We start from the raw sequence: 13,766 nt of genomic DNA, 5'->3' as shown, positions 1-13,766 counted from the left end.
TTCAATTGTTTTGCATACTATAATGTTAGTCTGGTTTTCATTGTTATAAGAGAATGGTTAAGGCAGGCTACTTATGAAATAAAGACATTTATTTAGCTCATAGGTTTGGAGGCTCATAGGCATGGTGCTGGCATTAGCTTAGCATTGGCAAGGACACTTTCAGCTGCCTAACATCACAGCAGAAGGCAATAGTAAGTGTGTGTGTGTGTGTGTGTGTGTGTGTGTAGAGGGGTGGGCAGCTGGCGTTGTGCTGTAGCAAGTAAAGCTGTTGCCTGCAATGCCAGCATCCCAGATGGGCACTGGTTTGTGTCCCAGCCACTCCACTTCCAACCCAGCTCCCTGCTAATGCACCTGTGAAAGCAGTGGAGAAGAGCCCAAATCTCCACATGCTGACTGAGAAGCAGCTTTGGCTCCTGGCTTTGGACTGGCCCAGCTCCAGTTATTGTGGCCACTTTGGAGTGAACCAGTAGATGGAAGATATTTTTCTGTCTCTCTGAAGAACTCTGCCTTTCACATAAATTAAAAAAAAAAAAAAAAGATTGTGTGTGTGTGTGGCGGGGGGATCACTTCTTATGCAGGAAGGCAGACAGTGAGCTAGGCTGGCGGGACACTCTTGGGCTTTTGTAACAGTTTAGGTTCATGAGACTTTACTCCAGGATACCAATATTCTCCTTCAAGGGCGGTGTCCTCGATGACCTAAGGTCTGCCACTAAGGCTCTGTTCTTAATAAAGACCCAACCTCCTCTCCTCTCAGTCATGTCATTCTGGGCATCAAGCTTGTTGGGGACAGAAAACATCTAAGACAGGTACGTTTTACATTGTTTTATCTTGCATTTAAGGATGGCACCATAAATGAATTCGGTTGATTCAGTTTATAACATGTTTGGAAATACTGGTGATATATCCTATGAAATAATAGCTTTGAAAAGTAAGATCATGTACCATTGTTTGCTTGCTTCATATAAAAGATAATGTATGAGTCGGTGCTGTGGCATAGTAGGGTAAGTCTCCACCTGCAGCGTGGGCATCCCATACAGGTGCCTGTTTGCATCACAACTGCTCCTCTTCTGATCGGGCTCTTGCGCTAATGGCCTGGGAAAGCAGTAGGAGATGTCGCAGTGCTTGAGCACCTGCACCCATGTCAGGGACCCAGAGGAAGCTCCTGGCTCCTGGCTTTGGATCGGCCTAGTTCCTCCCTTTGCTGCCAAATTGGGGAATAAACCAACTGATGAAAGACCTTTCTGTCTCTCCCTCTCTTTCTCTGTAACTGTACCTTTCAAATAAATAAATAAAAATAAAAAAGATACTGTAATGCAACTGATACATTCACCAGAATTATAATAGCTAGAAGGAATAAGATTCCTTAATATTTAGTCAATACCACTCACTTATTTCAAATAGCTCCTTCACCATCTCCAAAGTTATTATTTAGTAAAGTTGTTTTGTTGTCTGTACATTTCTTCACCATGTGATTCTAGCACAGAACAGAGATGTGACCACAGGCAAGTCATTCAACTTATATGTGCCAGTCATAATGTTGTCCACTCAGCCCTGCATGAAGAGTGGTTGTCCAGGGTAAAGTGGATCTCTGGAGACTTTGGTGTCTGCTGGGAGCTGTGCACACTATCAGTGTTCCATTTATAAGGTGCAGAAAGTCTGTGAGTAGTTTATCCTGATGCCTTAATATCCAGGCAGTCTTGCTGGAATTGATTCTGTGCCAGTGGGTATCTTTATTTTGTTTCTTAGATTGTGCTGCTTACCCTGTTGAGGTGTTACTCCTGTGTAATTGAATCCTGATTTGCTAATATTCACCTGACAAGGTTCTGACCCCTCCTTTACTTCCTTGGACTATATGAAAGTGCTTGGACATACATAAAATAATGACTGATGTTAAAAACAAACAAACAAAAAAAATCTTACACTTGAGGGGCCAGGCTTGTGATGCAATAGGTTAAGTTGCAGTGCTGACATCCAATATCAAAATGTCAGTTTGGAGTCCCAGTTGTCCTGATTCTAATCTAGTTTCCTGTGCACCTGGAGAGGCAGCAGATGATGGCTCATGTACTTGGGCTCCTGCTACCTCCACAGAAGACCAAGATGGAGTTCCTAGCTTCAGTCTGGCCCAGTCCTGGCTGTTGTTGGCATTTGAGGAGAAAATCAGCAGATGGAAGATCTCTCTCTCTCTCTCTCTCTCTCTGTATGTGTGTGTGTGTGTGTGTCTCCCTCTGTTGTGCTGTCTTACAAGTAAATAGATCTTAAAAGGAAAAAAAATTGGCCGGCGTCGCGGCTCACTAGGCTAATCCTCCGCCTAGCGGCGCCGGCACACTGGGTTCTAGTCCCGGTTGGGGCGCCGGATTCTGTCCTGGTTGCCCCTCTTCCAGGCCAGCTCTCTGCTGTGGCCAGGGAGTGCAGTGGAGGATGGCTCAGGTGCTTGGGCCCTGCACCCCATGGGAGACCAGGAGAAGCACCTGGCTCCTGCCATCGGATCAGCGCGGTGCGCCGGCTGCAGCGGCCATTGGAGGGTGAACCAACGGCAAAGGAAGACCTTTCTCTCTGTCTCTCTCTCTCACTGTCCACTCTGCCTGTCAAAAAAAAAAAAAAAAGGAAAAAAATTTACACTTGAAATCTTACTATCTTCAGGAGTAAAAAATACCATACAAGGCCACTGAATTGATTTGATGCTCATTTAGATCCATACAGTATACAGACTTACTCATATAGTTATTGCCACTCAGTGAACATATGCCATTTTGTAAGTTTAATTAAAAGTACTTATCCTGACATTGTAAAGTTTTTTGTTTTTTTTCATACATTTTAATGGCTAAATAACAATTTATTTTGTTATAATCCACTAAATTAATTCTATGACCCACAAATGAGATGTTAAATGAAGTTTTAAAAACATTGTGTTAAAATACTTGTATCAACTCACTTGAATTCTACAATGACAATGAATTTTATTGTTCCTTTTTGTATTACTAGTAGTTGATAAAACACACAGAAGCATACACACCCTAAATCAGAGTTTGCAAAGCACATGTGGTAGGTAGACTTTTGCATTGAAATGATAAGTATAGTGTTAGCTCTATGAGGAAAACAACACTTGACAGATTTTCAATGTCCAGCCATTTTGTTTGACTAATTACACCTTTAGAATAAAACCTTAAATCCCTGGTGTTTCACGCTTCATCTGATCTTTCCAAGTACCCTACCTTCTCTTTTCCCCATGGAATTAGGCCATTGCATTCCTCTCTTCCCATATACATTAGTTAGATTTCCGTTACTACAACATACCTTACACAGGCTACCTAGAAGAAAAGAAGTTTATTTTGTCTCACAGTTCTGGAAGTTCATCGTCCAAGAACAGGCAGTCCCCACTGATTGAGCATCTGGTGATAGCGTTCTTACTGGCACAGCCCTGAGGCAAGAGAAAGCTTGACTACAGCTTTTATGATGAACACTCTTGTAAGAGCAACCAATTGTACGTCCCTGGATACTTAAGGACCTCCTACACCCCTTAAATATAATTGGATTAAATTTCTAGTACTAGTAACTTATGACTTTGGTGTTTAATTTCCATCTGAGTTTGGAAACCAATCCTGTTCAAACCATGACATCATGCATTCATAGAATTTCTCTCATATATCCCTGTACTGGCAAAGTCCCCGAGGCCTGGTGGGTAGATCTATAGAGATAGAAAGCCTACTCCTGAAATCTAGGTATTTCATATTTAGAAAAGTAAGACCACAAAACAGAATGAGACTTATTTAATACAACCAGGATAGTGTAACTTTTTACATAATGTTGTCCCCCAAATCACAAGAACAATTTTATTTTCCATTTAAAATTCTCCCGCATTTGCATGAAAGGCATTGCTCCAGGATGATGGGCTCTGATCCTGCCTTTAGTCTGACCAGGTGCTGCCTGTGTTGTGGCTGGAAGATGCGAAACACTAGCCGGCTATCTAAGAAGGAAAAGTGAACTTACAAATGCTGCAGAGCACACGTTTTCATCTTCTCATTTAACTTCTACACCACACTTACTGATAACCAGATTTGGTGGCTCTATTTTACCTGATTTATTTGCTGTGGTAAATAACTGAGATAAGAAGGGCATGTGAACAGAATTCCATTATTCCAGCAATAAATGTGACAGACAAGGTTGAGCAGGGCTGGGTAAATGCTGATATTTGCTGATAAGATAATTTGCTTATATTTCAATAGAATGAAGTCTCTGAATCCTCATAAATGGTAGGAACTTTTATCTTACGCTATCGCCTGCTCTTTCAAGCCAGCCTCATTATTTTGCATTCAACTAAGACAATAGAAACGTGCAAGTTTTAATGCCAGGCACTGCCCTCCGTGTGTTCCTCCCCACACTCTGCTCCACGAATCCATCAAACTGATCTCCAGACTCAGGCTCACAGCCCTGCACATGTGAATTGTGCCCTCCAGGAACACACTCCCTTAGAGAAAAGTAATGAATTATTTTAGGAGTGTGGCCAGGAGAAAAAGAAAGACAATATATGCAATAACTTTTTCACATGAAGCAGAAGCAGCAGAACGGAGGAATATATAAAGCATCAGCAAAGTAGGGGGAAACATAAACTAAAAGATTCCAGGAAGGAATAAAATTTAAAAAAACCATGAAAATAGAAACACAATGTCAATGTCTTTTCAGTGGAAGTCTCATAAAAATACAAAAATAAATGAGAGGATGTATTTGAAAAGGCAATAACTGAGAATGAAATGATTTTTCCAATGAAAGAAAAACAATTCCAAACACATATTTTTTAAAGATGAATTTATTTATTTATTTGAAAGAGCAACAGAGAGAGAATGGGGGGGGGGGGAGAGAAAGAGAGATCTTCCATTTATTATGTCACTCTCCAAATGGCCACAACAGCCAGAGCCTGGCAATGATGAAGCTGGGAGCCAGGAACTCCATTTGGATCTCCTACATTGGCAGCAGGAGCTCAAGTACTTGAGCCACCATATGCTATGCTGCCTTCCTGGGCACATTAGCAGGAAACTGGATCAGAAGCAGAGCAGGTGGGAATTGAACTGGAGCTCCCACATGGGATACCAGTATCAAAAACAGCAGCTTAACTTGCTTGGGCCACAATGTTGGTCCCCTCAAACTTATATTTTCATATTGAACTAACACCCAATTTTAATAGCAAGGCTAAGTGACCATATCATCAGCTATATTAGACATTATGTGTTTTAAACATCATTCCCGTTTAATAATATCTGAGTTTCTCCCTTCCAAAATAGGTAATATAAATGTTTGTTTATAGGCCCAACATTGCAAGGAATTTATTTTAAAAAATTAATTAATTAATTTAATTTTTAAGGAATACAAATTTCATATGTACAACTTTATTTTTTTTTGTCATGAAATAGTTTTATTTAAAGCTGAGCATTTTGAGGAGAGTTATTTTTTAAAAGGTTGTTATTTCTTGCAATGTAGGACTCTCTTTTGGGTTGATGGAAAATTTGTTATTGTCCTTTATAGGTTTTTTTTAACTTTTATTTAATAAATATAAATTTCTAAAGCACAGTTATGGATTACAATGGCTTTTCCCCCCATAACTTCCATCCTACCCGCAACCCTCCCATCTCTCGCTCCCTCTCCCATTCCATTCACATCAAGATTCATTTTCAATTATCTTTAAATACAGAAGATCAATTTAGCACATATTAAGTAAACATTTCAACAGTTTGCACCCACACAGAAACACAAAGTGTAAAGTACTGTTTGAGTACTAGTTATAGCATTAATTCACACTGAACAACACATTAAGGACAGAGATCCCACATGAGGAGTAAGTGTACAGTGACTCCTGTGGTTGACTTAACAAATTGACACTCTTGTTTATGGTGTCAGTAATCATCCTAGGCTCTTGTCATGAGTTGCCAAGGCTATGGAAGTCTTTTGAGTTCACTGCTCTGATCTTATTAGACAAGGTCATAGTCAAAGTGGAAGTTCTCTTCTTCCTTCAGAGAAAGGTACCTCCTTCTTTGGTGGCCCGTTATTTCCACTGGGATCTCACTCGCAGAAATCTTTCATTTAGGTTTTTCGTTTGTTTGTTTGTTTGTTTTTGCCAGAGTGTCTTGGCTTCCCATGCCTAAAATACTCTCATGGGCTCTTCAGCCATATCCAAATGCCTTAAGGGCTGATTCTGAGGCCAGAGTGCTATTTAGGACATCTGCCATTTATGTACAACTTTAAGAATATGGTTATTCTTTCCACAATACCCACTCTCCCTCCCGCACTCCCATCCCTCCTCCTCCTTCCTTTCTCCTTCCCAGTTCCATTTTCCATTAATATCCATTTTCAATTAACATTGTACACAGAAGATCAACTCTATAGTAAGTAAAATTTTCAACAGTTTACACACACACACACACACACACACACAGTTTGAGAACAAGCATCACATTTAACTCTCATAATACAACTCATTGAAGACAGAGGTCCTGCATGGAGAGTTAGTGCACAGTGACTCCCTCTTGTTAATTTAACAATTAACACTCTTATGTATGATTTCAGAGACCACCCAAGGCTCTTGACATGAGTTGCCAAGGCTATGGAAACATTTTGAATCCACAAACTCTGTCAGTATTTATACAAGGCTGTTAGCAAAGTAGAAGTTCTCTCCTCCCTTTGGAGAAAAGTGCATCCTATTCTGATGGCTACTACATTCCATTGGGATCTCACTCACAGAGTTCATTCATGCAGAATATTTTTTTGCTGCAGTGTCTTGGCTCTCCATGCCTGAAATGTTCCAACAGGCTTTTTAGCCAGACAAGGAAGCCTTAAAAATCAAAAACTTTTGTATACATAGACAATACGAAGGCTGAGGCTGAACTTCTAAGATCAATCCCATTCACAATAGCTACAAAAAAATGAAATACCTTGGAATAAATTTAACCAAGGATGTCAAAGATCTCTATAATGAGAATTACAAAACATTAAAAAAGTAATAGGAAAAGATACAAAATAATGGAAAAATCTTCCATGCTCTTGGATTGGAAAGATCAATATCATCAAACTGTCCATTCTTCCAAAACTAATTTACAGATTCAATGCAATACCAATCAAAATACCAAAGACATTCTTCTCAAATATAGAAAAATGATGCTGAAGTTCATATGGAAACATAGTAGACCTCGGATAGCTAAAGCAATTTTATACAATAAAAATAAAGCCAGAGGCATCACAATACCAGATTTTAAGACATACTACAAGGCAGTTATAATCATAACAGCCTGGTACTGATACAAAAACAGATGGATAGACCAATGGAATAGAATAGAAATGTCAGAAATCAACCCACACATCTATAAGCAACTTATATTTGACCAAGGAGCTAAAATCAGTCCTTGGAACAAGGACAGTCTCTTCAACAAATGGTGCTGGGGAAACTGGATTTCCACATGCAGAAGTATGAAGCAAGACCCCTACCTTACATCTTATACAAAAATCCACTCAAAATGGGTTAAATATCTAAATCTATGAAACACACCATCAAATTATTAAAGAACATTGGGGAAACCCTGCAAATATTGGCATAGGCAATGACTTCTTGGAAAAGACTGCAGAGACACAGGGAGTCAAAGCCGAAGAAGGAGGAGGAAGTTTGTAACTGTACAGCTGTATAGTTCTGCATACGTTCCTAAGGACTAACTTCTAAGGGTACAGTTTAAAAACGTGTCCCTGTACCCCAAATCCCATTGAGCTGACTGGTAAAAATGTCATCTTCCAAAGGGACAAATATCATATGTTCTCCCTGATCAGTGACAACTAACCGAGCACCAAAAAGGAAACCTGTTGAAGTGAAATGGACACTTTGAGAAACATTGACTTGATCAGCCCTTGTCCTGGCTGTTGATGAACAACTTAATACTTTATCCCTTTTAGTGTTTTTTTTTTGTTGTTGTTGTTGTTCTACTTAATACTATTGGTTGAACTCTGTAATTAATACACAATTATTCTTAAGTGTTGAAATTTTAAAAAAGTAATCTTAAGTGTTAAAGTGATCATATTGTTTAAAATGATCATATAGATAGGATTAAGTGTTAAAATGACCATATATATAGGATCAAGTGTGGGTTAATTATATTAGATAGAATTAAAAAGAGAATGTTCCCACATGGGAAGCAATCCACACAGCAGACTCACAGAATGACAATTGCTTTAAGTAACACTCTGACATTACAAATTTTACCTTCCAAAAACATCTTTTGCAAGTAACTATCCAACAAGATGAAAAGTTGATCCAGATGGAGCTTATAGGATATGGGAAAAACAACTACAAAAGAAGGAAAATTTACTATAATGTCATACACAGGAAACAAAACAAAATTAGTAAAAAATATTCATGAGTTAAAATCTGGAGGTTGGCTGATGTTATGATCTCAAGTGGGGACCAGATCTGAGTTGAAGCATGCCTGGGTAATCCTGCAGTACAAGTTGTAATATTGTATCAGGACTTGTGAGCAGATAGCTGAGATATCAAGGCCTTTAATAGGAAGTAGTTTTTATTATTATTATTATTTTATTAGGCTTAGTTGGATTCATTTACAAAAAGATGGAGACCTAAACAAACAGGGGGCATTTCTTTATGTGTCTTTTAGTTTCTTTGTCTTCCATATATGGTTCACACATTTTTGACTGGATGTCTTAATGCTACATGGCAAGTATAGGAACTGATACAAAACTGCATTGAGTACATCCTTACTGATAATGTTCAACTGCTTTCCCTTAATACAGCTATTATTTCTTCCCCCACACACTGAGCTGTACACTGAATGGCATTGGCTAGCACCAAGGCTCTGTGCTGACAGGCAGAAACTGAAACAGTTACAAGCAAGTAGATAATGGCCACATTCCGTTCTTAGGACAAGGTGGTTTTTTTGTCCTGTCTTGGGAAGGCTTCTACCACAACATCATCTAGAACTCCTGGCCTAGGAGAATTTCAATAATAACACAGTGCTTCAATATCCATAAATCTTTCTATAAGCACAAATACAACAAAAAGAATAGCAAATAAAAAGTCTCTGACCTCCTTGGAAAACCTCAGTGGCAATATGTCCACACCAACCTCTAAATACAATTACTTGGGGGAAAACAGGAAGAAAAGCAGGATTCACACAGGCTCAGTATCTGTACCATGGAAGCAAAGAGGAACAAGCTGTGCTATTTTTATGATTAACCTTTAATTTGGCATAATTGTGATTCAAATACAGATGTAAGAAACAAGGATCCATGTATGTTATAGCCGATTTTCTCCAATGGTAGCATCTTGCAAAATTGTGGCACAGTATCACCACCAGGAGGCTGACGGGGATTCAGCGGACAGAAAACTTCCATCTCAGCAAGGTCCTGCCGGTTCAGTTTAATTGCCCCACTCACACCCTTCCTACTCAACCATCCCACCCGACACCTCGCAGCTAATAATCTGCTTTCCTTTTCTGTAATGCTTCATTTTAACAATGCTATGTGAAACTAATCATGCAGTGTTGGGATCTTTTAAGGTTGGCTTTTCACACTCAGCACAATGTCCTGGAAATTCATCCAGGATTGTAGCAAAAGTTGGTTTATTTTTATTTCTGAGTAGTGTTGCACACTATAGATGGATCACAGCTTGTTCAGACATTCACTCATTAAAAAGTATTGAAGTTATTTCCACTTCTTGGTTTTCACAAATAAAGCTAATAGACTTGTTCATGTGAAAGTTTTAAATGAGCCTGCAAGTATCCATTTCCTGAGCTCCAAGAGTTCAATTGCTGGGTCAAAGGATAATTTCATGTTTAGTTTTTTAGAAACTGCCAAACTGTTTTCCAGAATGGCTGGACTATTTATCTGTTCAACCAGCAACATATTATGGATTCAGCTTCATAGCATTGTCATCAGCATGTGGTATGATCACTATTTGTTTTCAGCCATCCTAAGAGGTTACAGTTCATTGTGTTTTGAATATAGCCATTTTCTGGGGCCAGTATTGTGACACAGAGGGTACAGCCACCACCTGTAACACTGCATCCCATATGAGTGCCTGTTTGAGTCGTAGCTGCTCTACTTCTGATCCAGCTCCCTGTTAACAAGCATGGGAAAGCAACACTAGGTGGTCTAAGTTCTCAGGACCTCTGCCACTCACCTGGGAGCCTGCAATGGAATTTCCTGGCTCCTGCTTGCAGCCTAGCCCAGTCTTGGCTTCTGAGGCCACCTGGGGAGTGACCTAGCAGACGGAAGGTCTCTTCCTCTGTAACTCTGCCTTTCAAATAAATAAATCTTTACAGAAAAAAAAAATGCACATTTTCTAATTAGATTGTTTTTGTCACTTAGTGCTGAATTTTCAAAGTTCTTTATATACTGCCAGCGCCACGGCTCACTAGGCTAATCCTCCGCCTTGCGGCGCCGGCACACCAGGTTCTAGTCCCAGTCGGGACGCCAGATTCTGTCCCAGTTGCCCCTCTTCCAGGCCAGTTCTCTGCTGTGGTCCAGGAGTGCAGTGGAGGATGGCCCAAGTGCTTGGGCCCTGCACCCCATGGGAGACCAGGAGAAGCACCTGGCTCCTGCCATCGGATCAGCGCGGTGCACCGGCCGAAGCATGCCAGCCACGGCGGCCATTGGAGAGTGAACCAACGGCAAAGGAAGACCTTTCTCTCTGTCTCTCTCTCACTGTCCACTCTGCCTATCAAAAAAAAAAAATTTTAATTTTTAAAAAATTTTAAAACATCATGTAAAGTGGAATTAAAAACAGTGCAACCATGGGCCACTTGGCTAATCCTCTGCCTGTGACGCTGGCATCCCATATGGGCACTGAGTTCTAGTCCCGGTTGCTCCTCTTCCAGGCCAGCTCTCTGCTGTGGCCCAGGAGGGCAGTGGAGGGTGGCCCAAGTGCTTGGGCCCCTGTGCCCACATGGGAGAACAAGAAGAAGCACCTGGCTCCTGGCTTCAGATCAGTGCAGCGCCAGCTGTAGCAACTATTTGGGGAGTGAACCAGTGGAAGGAAGACCTTTCTGTCTCTCTCTCTCACTGTCCTTAACTCTACCTTGTCAAATAAATTAAAAAAAAAAAAGTGCAAAATTTCCATTAATTTTCTAAGGTAATTTGTATTCTAGATATAAGTTATGTGTTGGATTCATAGTTTGTAATTTTTTATCAATCTGCCAGTTAGCTTTAACACAGTAACTGGAACTTTTAGAGAACGGAAGTTTTAATTGCGTGGAAGTCCAGTTTATCGATGTTTGTTTATGGATTACACTTCTGAAGTCAAAGTTAAGACTTAGTAGTCTTAGATCGCAAAGATTTTGTTTTTTTTTTCTCTAAATATTATGTTTTTACTTGTTACTCTAAATTTTGTGATCCCGTTTTTAATTTATTTCATATAAGGTTAGTTTGCTTATAATATTAATTTATTTGATTTACTATGCTAATGAAAAGACTATTTTGTCTTGATTAATTGGCTTAGCACACGGTTGAAAATCAGTTGTTCATACTCGTGTGGAAGCTATTTCTAGGGTCTACATTCTGTTCTAGTGATCTGCATGTGTAGTCCTCAGCAATATCATATTCTCTTGACTTTCACAGATATACAATAAGACTCGGTATGAGGTATAGCAACTCCTTCCTCTGTATTCTTCTCTTTTAAAGCTGTTTTATTTACTCCAAGTCTACTCCTTAGCTATTTCTATATTTTTCATTTCAATTTTGGAAGGCAGAGAGAGAGAAAAATATGGAGATTCAATCTGCTGTTCCACTTTCCAAATGCCCACAACACTGGGGCTGAACCAGGCTAAAGCCAAGAGCCCAGATTTCAATATGGGTCTCCTATGTGGGTACAGAGATCCAGGTAATTGAGCCATTACCTGCTGCATATTAGCAGGAAACTAGAATCAAAAGCAAAGCTAAGACTCCATCTTTGGAACTTTCGACATGGAATGTGTTTTATTCACATTAAGTGGTGAAATGGCCACCCCTATATATAATTTTTTAATAATCATACCTATATAATATACCAATCTTGGTAGTATTAAATATATATACCAATTTGGAAAAAAATTGCTATCTATACATATTTTATTATCTTACATTTCTATTTCAACTAGTATTTTGCATGTTAAGAATTTCCTTTGAGACTTCCATTTTAACCCATGGATTATTTAGAAGGTTACTGCTTGCTTTCTAATTGGAGATTTTCCTGTTGTCTTTCTTTCATTGATTTTGTTTAATTTCATTACAGTCAGAAAATATGCTCGGTAATTTTAATTATTTTAAATTTCATGAGGTTTGTCTTATGGTAGGCTATCATTTCCGTGTAGAATAACACACAAGCACTTATTAAAAAAATGGGGTTGATGATGTGGCTCAGAGGGTTAAAGCCCTGGCCTGCAGCGCTAGCATCCCACATGGGGGCAACCCATATAGGCGCTAGTTTGAGTCCTGGCAGCTCCACTTCCAATCCAGCTCCCTGTTAATGCACCTGGGAAGGCAACGGAAGATGGCCCACGTCCTCAGACCCCTGCAGCCACATGGGCGACCCAGAAGAAGTTCCAGGCTCCTGATTGGTGCAACTCCGGCCATTGCTGCCATTTGGGGAGTGAACCAGTGGATAGAAGACCTCTCTCTCTCTCTCTCTCTCTCTTTCTCTCTCTCTCTCTCTCTCTCTGTAACTCTTTTAAATAAATCTTTTTTTCTTTTTTTTTTTTTTTTAAAAAAAGGTGAACTCTCCTCTGTTAATGGAATGAGAAGGATAGGGATGAGTGTCTACAGCCATCAGTAAGTCCTGTTGTCTGGTCCTGACAAGGTTTTTATTATTTTTTTTTTGGTTCTGTTTTGTTTTCTTTTCTTTTTTTGAGGGTGGGAAGAGAAAAAGAGAGAGAGAGAGAGAGAGAGGGAGAATATCGTCCATCCTCTGGTTCCCTCCCCAAATGGCTGCAATGGCTCTGGCTGGGTGGTCAATCTGAAGCCATCCCTGTCTCCCAAGTGGGCAGCAGGGGCTCAAACAAGTGGGCCATCTGTTACTGTTTTCCCAAGAGCATTAGCAGGGAGTTAGATGGGAAGTGGAGCAGCAGGGACTTGAACCAGCACTCATATGCCATGCCAGTGTTGCAGGAGGCAGCTTAACCCACTAAACCACAATGCCTGCCCTCAAATACAAACATGTTGATAGTTGATATTATGAGGAAGAATGGAAGATTTAGGCAAGAGGGAGGCACATATATGGGAGCCAGAAAATCTGAAACAGTCTAGTCAACAGAAGTTGTTTTTCAGAGGATGTTCGGGGCAAGCTCATCTTGCAACACTGTACTCACAGCTGTGAGGCTACCACAAACCAGGAAAGCTGCAAGAAACCAGACTGAGTCAGAGCTTTAGTTACAGGATCCACTAAGATGCCAATTGTGTGAGCAGGAAGAGTCCTCCTGCAGCTTGTCTACATCCAGGACTCTTCCCTAACTCCTGCTGTAAAAGCCCAGACAAAGTGCATCTCATGGAGGCAGTTTCCTGAGAGAATTATACCTTATCCGTCTCATTTAGCTGTTTTCTCTTGGAGCAACTCCAGCTTAAAGCTGGAGATAGACTCTTCATGTCTGCTAACAACACGCATATGCCTACGTGCACAACAGGCGAAGCTATAATTCTGTTATATGATCATTAGGTACAAATGATAAAAATAAAACTATATCCAACTCACTATAATTAGTATCACGTTTCTTTTCAAAATAAGGTGAAATTCTGGGGTAAAAACAGTAGTT

The sequence above is a fragment of the Oryctolagus cuniculus genome, chromosome 6, assembly GCF_964237555.1.
Source record: "Oryctolagus cuniculus chromosome 6, mOryCun1.1, whole genome shotgun sequence".
Lineage (NCBI taxonomy): Eukaryota > Metazoa > Chordata > Mammalia > Lagomorpha > Leporidae > Oryctolagus > Oryctolagus cuniculus.
Note: the sequence above shows the minus strand (reverse complement) of the source record.